Source organism: Arachis ipaensis, chromosome B10 (assembly GCF_059453495.1).
Source record: "Arachis ipaensis isolate K30076 ecotype BB chromosome B10, ASM5945349v1, whole genome shotgun sequence".
Classification (NCBI taxonomy): domain Eukaryota; kingdom Viridiplantae; phylum Streptophyta; class Magnoliopsida; order Fabales; family Fabaceae; genus Arachis; species Arachis ipaensis.
In genome coordinates this window covers 81,942,904-81,951,650 of record NC_142435.1, presented here as the reverse complement: position 1 = coordinate 81,951,650, position 8,747 = coordinate 81,942,904, and the positions used below count along the sequence as shown (strand labels likewise).

General features: G+C 38.4%; 1 non-coding gene across 1 annotated transcript; it reads right to left on the bottom strand.

Annotated features, from left to right (window-relative positions):
* Positions 1 to 2,189: 2,189 nt before the first annotated feature.
* LOC148580611 (small nucleolar RNA R71) lies at positions 2,190 to 2,297 on the bottom strand. The gene has a single exon (XR_015896717.1). It is a non-coding gene; the product is annotated as a small nucleolar RNA R71 (small nucleolar RNA).
* Between the last annotated feature and the right edge of the window lie 6,450 nt (positions 2,298 to 8,747).

The window sequence follows — 8,747 nt, the reverse complement described above, 5'->3', positions numbered from 1 at the left end:
TTGAAGCCTGACTGGCTGTACAGCCATATTCAAACTCCTTTGGGATTGGTCTTCAACTAATCACCTCAATGGATGTAATTCCATTATAAAGCTTGGCTGGCTATTAAGCCATGCCTGACCCTTTGATTGGAGCTTTAGACTAAAAAGTATAAGATTCCTGGAATTCATATTAAAAATTTTGGAATCCTTATTTTTCTCTTTTCTAAATGATTTTCGAAAAATATAAAATAAAAATCCAAAAAAAAAATTAGAAAATCATAAAAATAAAAAAAAAATATTTTTGTGTTTCTTGTTTGAGTCATGTGTCATGTTATAAGTTTGGTGTCAATTGCATACTCATCTTGCATTTTTTTTGAAAAATTCATGCATTCATAGTGTTCTTCATGATCTTCAAGTTGTTCTTGGTAAGTCTTCTTGTTTAATCTTTGCATTTGCAGGGTTTGTGTCTTTTCTTGTTTTTCATATGCATTCTTGGATTCTTAGTGTCTAAGCATTAAAGAATTCTAAGTTTGGTGTCCTGCATGTTTTCTTTGCATTAAAAATTTTTCAAAAAAAATGTTCTTGATGTTCATCATGATCTTCATAGTGTTCTTGGTGTTTATCTTGACATTCATAGTGTTCTTGCATGCATTCCTTGTTTTGATTCAAAAATAAAAGAGAAAAACATGAAAATGATGTTTTAATTTTTCTCTCTCATCATAAAAATTCAAAAATCAAAAAAATATCTTCCCCTTTTTGTCTCTTAAAATTTCAAAAATTAGATTTGACTTTTTAAAAAATTTTTAAAATCTAGTTGTTTTCATGAGTCAAATCAAATTTTCAATTTAAAAAAATCCTATCTTTTTCAAAATCTTTTTCAAAAATCAAATCTTTTTCATTTTTCTTAGTTATTTTCGAAAATTTTTAAAATATTTTTCAAAAATCTTTTCCTTATTTTTATATCAAATTTTCGAAAATAACAATAACAATTAATGTTTTGATTCAAAAATTTCAAGTTTGTTACTTGCTTGTTAAGAAAGATTCAAACTGAGTTCTAGAATCATATCTTGTGATTTCTTGTGAATCAAGTCATTAATTGTGATTTTAAAAATCAAATCTTTTTCAAAAACTAATTTCAATCATATGTTTTCAAAAATATCTTCTTATCTTATCTTTTTCAAAAATTTGATTTCAAAATATCTTTTCTAACTTCCTAACTTCTTATCTTTTCAAAATTGATTTTCAAATTTGTTTCAACTAACTAACAAACTTTTTGTTTGTTTCTTATCTTTTTTAAAACTACCTAACTAACTCTCTCTCTCAAATTTTCGAAAATATCTCCCTCTTTTTCAAAATTTCTTTTTAATTAACTAATTATTTCAATTTTTAAATCTTAATTTTCGAAAACTACTAACCTTTTTCAAAAACTATTTTCGAAAAATCACTAACTCTTTTTCAAAAAATTATTTTCGAAAATCCTCTCCCTCTCTCATCTTATTCTATTTATTTATTCATCTACTAACATCTCTTCCTAACATCACTCACCAAATTCGAACCCCCTCTTCTATCTGTGTTCGAATTTTTTTCTTCTTCTCTTCTTCTACTAACAATAAGGAACCTCTTTACTGTGACATAGAGGATTCCTCTTCTCTTCTTTTTCTCTTCTCTTTCTTATGAGCAGGGATAAAGAAAAAGGCATTCTTGTTGAAGCTGATTCAGAACCTGAAAGGACTCTGAAAAGAAAACTAAGAGAAGCTAAATTACAACAATCCAGAGACAACCTTATTGAAAATTTCGAACAAGTAAAGGAGATGGCATCCGAACCCAACAACAATAATGCAAGGAGGATGCTTGGTGACTTTACTGCACCTAATTCCAATTTACATGGAAGAAGCATCTCCATTCCTACCATTGGAGCAAACAATTTTGAGCTGAAACCTCAGCTAGTTTCTCTGATGCAGCAAAACTGCAAGTTTCATGGACTTCCATCTGAAGGTCCTTTTCAGTTCTTAACTGAATTCTTGCAGATCTGTGATACTGTTAAGACTAATGGAGTAGATCCTGAAGTCTACAGGCTCATGCTTTTCCCTTTTGCTGTAAGAGACAGAGCTAGAATATGGTTGGACTCTCAACCCAAAGACAGCCTGAACTCTTGGGATAAGCTGGTCACGGCTTTCTTAGCCAAGTTCTTTCCTCCTCAAAAGCTGAGCAAGCTTAGAGCTGATGTTCAAACCTTCAGACAGAAAGAAGGTGAATCCCTCTATGAAGCTTGGGAAAGATACAAGCAGCTGACAAAAAAGTGTCCTTCTGACATGCTTTCAGAATGGACCATCCTGGATATCTTCTATGATGGTTTATCTGAGCTATCAAAGATGTCATTGGATACATCTGTAGGTGGATCCATTCACCTAAAGAAAACACCTGCAGAAGCTCAAGAACTTATTGACATGGTTCCTATTAACCAGTTCATGTACACTTCTGAGAGGAATCCTGTGAGTAATGGGACGCCTATGAAGAAGGGAGTTCTTGAAGTTGATACTCTGAATACCATATTGGCTCAGAACAAAATATTGACTCAGCAAGTCAATATGATTTCTCAGAGTCTGAATGGAATGCAAGCTACATCCAACAGTACTCATAAGGCTTCTTATGCAGAAGAAGCTTATGATCCTGAAAACCCTGCAATAGCAGAGGTGAATTACTTAGGTGAAACTTATGAAAATACCTATAATCCATCATGGAGAAATCATCTAAATCTCTCATGGAAGGATCAGAGGCCTCAACAAGGCTTTAATAATGGTGGAAGAAACAGGTTTAACAATAATAAACCTTTTCCATCATCCACTCAGCAACAGACAGAGAACTCTGAACAAAATACTTCTAATTTAGCAAACTTAGTCTCTGATCTATCTAAGGCCACTGTAAGTTTCATGAATGAAACAAGGTCTTCCATTAGAAATTTGGAAGCACAAGTGGGCCAGCTGAGTAAAAGGATCACTGAAATCCCTCCTAGCACTCTCCCAAGCAATACAGAAGAAAATCCAAAAGGAGAGTGCAAGGCCATTGACATAAGCATCATGGCCGAACCTGTAAGGGAAGGAGAGGACGTGAATCCCAAGGGGGAAGACCTCCTGGGACATCCAGTGATCAATAAGGAGTTTCCCTCTGAGGAACCAAAGGAATCTGAGACTCATCTAGAGACCATAGAGATTCCATTGAACCTCCTTATGCCATTCATGAGCTCTGATGAGTATTCCTCTTCTGAAGAGAATGAGGAAGTTACTGAAGAGCAAGCTGCCAAGTTCCTTGGTGCAATCATGAAGCTAAATGCCAAATTATTTGGCATTGATACTTGGGAAGATGAACCTCCCTTGTTCATCAATGAACTAAGTGATCTGGATCAACTGACATTGCCTCAGAAGAGACAGGATCCTGGAAAGTTCTTAATACCTTATACCATAGGCACCATGATCTTTAAGGCTCTGTGTGACCTTGGTTCAGGAATAAACCTCATGCCCCTCTCTATAATAGAGAAACTGGGAATCTATAGGGTACAAGCTGCTAAAATCTCATTAGAGATGGCAGACAATTCAAGAAAACAGGCTTATGGACAAGTAGAGAACGTGTTAGTAAAGGTTGAAGGCCTTTACATCCCTGCAGATTTCATAGTCCTAGATACTGGGAAGTATGAGGATGAATTCATCATCCTTGGAAGACCCTTCCTAGCCACAGCAAGAGCTGTGATTGATGTGGACAGAGCATAATTGATCCTTCAAATAAATGAGGACAACCTTGTGTTTACAACTCAAGGATCTCCCTCTGCATCCATGGAGAGGAAGCAGAAAAAGCTTCTCTCAAAGCAGAGTCAAACAAAGCCCCCACAGTCAAACTCTAAGTTTGGTGTTGGGAGGCCACAACCAAACTCTAAGTTTGGTGTTGAACTCCCATATCCAAACTCTAAGTTTGGTGTTGGAGAGTCTCAACAATGCTCTGAACATCTGTAAGGCTCCATGAGAGCCCACTGTCAAGCTATTGACATTAAAGAAGCGCTTGTTGGGAGGCAACCCAATTTTTATTTATCTAACTATATTTTTTTCTTAGTTATATGTCTTTATAGGTTAATGATCATGAGGAGTCACAAAATAAATATAAAAATTGAAAACGGAATCAAAAACAGCAGAAGAAAAATCACACCCTAGAGGAAGCATCTGCTTGGCATTCAACGCCAGAACAGAGCATGGTTCTGGCGCTGAACGCCCAAAATGGGCAGTATCTGGGCGCTGAACGCCTAAAATGGGCATCATCTGGGCGCGGAACGCCAGAATTGCTCCCTGGAGAGGAGCTGGTGCTGAACGCCCAGAACAAGCATGGTTCTGGCGTTCAACGCCAGAAATGGGCAACAAATGGGCGTTGAACGCCCAAAATGGGCATCAACCTGGCGCTGAACGCCCAGAGTTGTGTACAAGGGCATTTTACATGCCTAATTTGGTGCAAGGTTGTAAATCCTTGAATACCTCAGGATCTGTGGACCCCACAGAATCATCTCAGGATCTGTGGACCCCACAGGATCACCTCAGGATCTGTGGACCCCACAGGATCCCCACCTACCTCTACTCACTTCTTCTCACCCCTCTTTCACACAATCCCATAAACACTCTTCCCCAAAATCCTTCACCAATCACCTCAATCTCTCTTCCCTATCACCACTTCACCACTCACATCTATCCACTCTTCCCCATAAACCTACCTCATAAACACAACCTACCTTCAAAATTCAAAATCAATTTCCCACCCAAACCCACCCTAAATGGCCGAAACTTCAACCCCCCTCCCTTCCCTATATAAAGCCTTCCATTCTTCCTCATTTTCACACAACACAACCCTCTCTTCTCTTCTTGGCCGAAACACACACCCCCTTTTCTCCATCTTTTCTTCTTCTTCTTCATCTAATTCTTTATTTTCTTGCTCGAGGGCGAGCAATATTCTAAGTTTGGTGTGGAAAAAGCATAAGCTTTTTGTTTTTCCATTACCATTGATGGCACCTAAGACTGGAGAATCCTCTAGAAAATGAAAAGGGAAGACAAAAGCTTCCACCTCCGAGTCATGGGAGATGGAAAGGTTCATCTCCAAAGCCCATCAAGACCACTTTTATGATGTTGTGGCCAAGAAGAAGGTGATCCCCGAGGTCCCTTTCAAACTCAAAAGAAATGAGCATCCGGAGATCCGACATGAAATTCAAAGAAGAGGTTGGGAAGTTCTAACAAATCCCATCCAACAAGTCGGCATCCTAATGGTTCAAGAGTTCTATGCCAATGCATGGATCACTAGGAACCATGATCAAAGTAAGAACCCGAATCCAAAGAATTATATTACAATGGTTCGGCGGAAATACTTAGATTTTAGTCCGGAAAATGTGAGGTTGGCGTTTAACTTGCCCATGATGCAAGGAGATGAACGCCCCTATACAAGGAGAGTCAACTTTGATCAAAGGTTGGACCAAGTCCTTATGGACATATGTGTAGAAGGAGCTCAATGGAAAATTGACTCAAAAGGCAAACCGGTTCAACTAAGAAGACTGGACCTTAAGCCTATAGCTAGAGGATGGTTGGAGTTCATTCAATGCTCAATCATTCCCACTAGCAACCGGTCTGAAGTTACTATAGACTGGGCCATCATGATCCATAGCATCATGATTGGAGAAGAGGTGGAAGTTCATGAGATTATACCTCAAGAACTCTACAAGGTGGCTGACAAGTCCTCCACTATGGCAAGGTTAGCCTTTCCTCACCTCAGTTGCCACCTATGCAATTCGGCTGGGGTTGACATAGAGGGAGATATCCTCATTAAAGAGGACAAACCCATCACTAAGAAAAAGCTGGAGCAAGCAAGAGAGCCCATTCATGGAGCTCAAGAGGCGTATGAAGCTCATCACCATGAGATCCCGGAGATGCCTCAAATGCATTTTCCTCCACAAAACTATTGGGAGCAAATCAACACCTCCCTAGGAGAATTGAGTTCCAATATGGGATAACTAAGGGTGGAACATCAAGAGCACTCCATCATCCTTCATGAAATAAGAGAAGATAAAAAAGCAATGAGGAAGGAGCAACAAAGACAAGGAAGAGACATAGAAGAGCTCAAGGACATCATTGGTTCCTCAAGAAGGAAATGCCACCATCACTAAGGTGGATTCATTCATTGTTCTAATTTCTTCTGTTTTTCGTTTTCTATGTTATGTGCTTATCTATGTTTATGTCTTCATTACATGATCATTAGTAGTTAGTAACTTTGTCTTAAAGTTATGAATGTCCTATGAATCCATCACCTCTCTTAAATGAAAAATGTTTTAATTCAAAAGAACAAGAAGTACATGAGTTTCGAATTTATCCTTGAACTTAGCTTAATTATATTGATGTGGTGACAATGCTTCTTGTTTTATGAATGTATGCTTGAACAGTACATATGTCTTTTGAAGTTGTTGTTTAAGAATGTTAAATATGTTGGCTCTTGAAAGAATGATGACAAGGAGACATGTTATTTGATAATCTGAAAAATCATAAAAATGATTCTTGAAGCAAGAAAAAGCAGCAAAGAACAAAGCTTGTAGAAAAAAAAAAGAGAAAAAAAAATAGCGAAAAAAATTAGAAAAAAAAGCAAGCAGAAAAAGCCAAAGCTCTTAAAACCAAGAGGCAAGAGCAAAAAGCCAATAACCCTTAAAACCAAAAGGCAAGGGCAAATAAAAAGGATCCCAAGGCTTTGAGCATCAGTGGATAGGAGGGCCTAAAGGAATAAAATCCTGGTCTAAGCGGCTAAACCAAGCTGTCCCTAACCATGTGCTTGTGGCGTGTAGGTGTCAAGTGAAAACTTGAGACTGAGCGGTTAAAGTCAAGGTCCAAAGAAAAAAAAAAGAGTGTGCTTAAGAACCCTGGACACCTCTAATTGGGGACTTTAGCAAAGCTGAGTCACAATCTGAAAAGGTTCACCCAATTATGTGTCTGTGGCATTTATGTATCCGGTGGTAATACTAGAAAACAAAGTGCTTAGGGCCACGGCCAAGACTCATAAAATAGCTTTGTTCAAGAATCATCATACTGAAGTAGGAGAATCAATAACACTATCTGATCTCTGAGTTCCTATAGATGCCAATCATTCTGAACCTCAATGGATAAAGTGAGATGCCAAAACTATTCAAGAGGCAAAAAGCTATAAGTCCCGCTCATATGATTGAAGCTATGTTTCATTGATAGTTTGGAATTTATAGTATATTCTCTTCTTTTTATCCTATTTGATTTTTAGTTGCTTGGGGACAAGCAACAATTTAAGTTTGGTGTTGTGATGAGCGGATAATTTATACGCTTTTTGACATTATTTTTAGTATGTTTTTAGTAGGATCTAGTTACTTTTAGGGATGTTTTCATTAGTTTTTATGTTAAATTCACATTTCTGGACTTTACTATGAGTTTGTGTGTTTTTCTGTGATTTCAGGTATTTTCTGGCTGAAATTGAGGGACTTGAGCAAAAATCAGATTCAGAGGTTGAAGAAGGACTGCTGATGCTGTTGGATTCTGACCTCCCTGCATTCAAAGTGGATTTTCTGGAGCTACAGAACTCAAAATGGCGCGCTTCTAATTGCGTTGGAAAGTAGACATCCAGGGCTTTCCATCAATGTATAATAGTCCATACTTTGTCCAAGTTTAAATGACGCAAACTGGCCTTTAACGCTAGCTCTCTGCCTAATTCTGGCGTCCAGCGCCACAAACAAGTTGCAAAGTGGAGTTCAACGCCCAAAATGGCACAAAAGCTGGCGTTCAACTCCAGAAAGAGCCTTTGCACATGTAACATTCAAGCTCAGCCCAAGCATACACCAAGTGGGCCCCGGAAGTGGATTTATGCATCAATTACTTACTTCTGTAACCCTAGTGGCTAGTTTATTATAAATAGGACTTTTTACTATTGTATTAGACATCTTTGGATCATCTTTGGACGCCTGGTTCTTAGATCAGAGGGGCTGGCCATTCGGCCATGACTGGATCTTTCACTTATGTATTTTTAACGGTAGAGTTTCTACACTCCATAGATTAAGGTGTGGAGCTCTGCTGTTCCTCAAAGATTAATGCAAAGTACTACTGTTTTCTATTCAATTCACTTGTTCCGCTTCTAAGATATTCATTCGCATTTAAAACTGAATGTGATGAACGTGACAATCATCATCATTCCCTATGAACGCGTGCCTGACAACCACTTCCGTTCTACATTAGATTGAATGAGTATCTCTTAGATCTCTTAATCAGAATCTTCGTGGTATAAGCTAGATTGATGGCGGCATTCATGAGGGTCCGGAAAGTCTAAACCTTGTCCGTGGTATTTCGAGTAGGACTCTGGGATTGAATGACTGTGACGAACTCCAAACTCGCGGGTGCTGGGAGTAGTGACAGACGCAAAAGGATAGTAAATCCTATTCCAGTATGATCGAGAACCTCCAAGATGATTAGCCATGCAGTGACAGCGCATCGGACCATTTTCACAGAGAGGAATAGGATGCAACCAACGACAAGGGTGATGCCTCCAGACGATTAGCCGTGCTGTGACAGAGCATTTGGACCATTTTTCCGAGAGAGATCGAAAGTAGCCATTGGCACCGGTGACATCCTTACATAAAGCCAGCCATATAAAGGAGTAAGATTGATTGGATGAAGACAGCAGGAAAGCAGAGGTTCAGAGGAACGAATGCATCTCCATAAGCTTATCTGAAATTCTCACCAATGAGT